General features: G+C 39.2%; 1 protein-coding gene across 1 annotated transcript in view; it reads right to left on the bottom strand.

Moving 5' to 3' along the window:
* Positions 1-913, bottom strand: part of LOC110027791 (guanine nucleotide exchange factor SPIKE 1) — a gene marked incomplete at its 3' end in the record, with an annotated part of 66,286 nt that overhangs the window by 44,327 nt on the left and 21,046 nt on the right.

Genomic DNA, 913 nt, shown 5'->3' with positions numbered 1-913 from the left:
CTAGAAATCCAGACACCATCTCTCAGATTCGTCGTTGCCAACCAACTCACAATGGAAGAAAGTGCAAAACTCAGGCTTGAAGAACTGGAGAGTCTCGAGGGAAAATGACTAGAAGCACAACAACATTTGGAGCTCTACTAGGCAAAGTTGGTACCAGCCCATGACAAATTGGTCCGCCCAAGGACATTCAAAATTGGTGACCTCGTACTTGTGCTCAAAAGACCTATTCTTGCTCGCCGCAAAATAGGTGGGAAGTTCGAGCCAACTTGGGAGGGACCATTTGTCTTTGAGAAAGTTTATATAGGAGGAGCATACCATTTAGTGGACTTTCGGGGTGAAAGACCCATGTTACCAATAAATGGACGATACCTAAAAACCTATTACGCAACCTGATGTCACCTGCCTCCGCTTGCCTGCTTGCTTTGAAATTTTGAAACTTTTGATTATTTTATGGTTATCTATATGGCCATATGTCTACGATCAGGTCCAAATTTTGTAATTAATCTAATATATAATGAAAATTTTGAGAAAATTTTTTAACTTCACACGTTCTCCTTTCTATTTTTGAATTTAAATATTCCATTAAATTAAACAAAATTCACACATAAAATGAGTGATCCTTTTCACCAAAATAAACTAAAATTTATATTAATAGATACTATGTTTTATTCTTGTTCATGCCAAACTTTGGCCCACTGACGTTTCTTTCTGTCGTCTGCAGAAAAATGTTAGGATAGAGGCTGATATTTGCCTTCCAGGAAGGCTGGAACCTCGCACTGAATGAGGAGATGGCGCCTCAAGGAGGTGTCATAAAATTCAACATGGAATTCAATCAGATTGATATGGACTACGACGGTCCTCTAATGGACGTAGCCAGTAATGAAGAAAAGAAGGGACTGCCTTCACTGTTGAG

This window comes from Phalaenopsis equestris, unplaced genomic scaffold (genome assembly GCF_001263595.1).
Source record: "Phalaenopsis equestris unplaced genomic scaffold, ASM126359v1 Scaffold000448, whole genome shotgun sequence".
Classification (NCBI taxonomy): Eukaryota; Viridiplantae; Streptophyta; class Magnoliopsida; order Asparagales; family Orchidaceae; genus Phalaenopsis; species Phalaenopsis equestris.
This window is presented reverse-complemented; position numbering and strand designations above follow the sequence as displayed.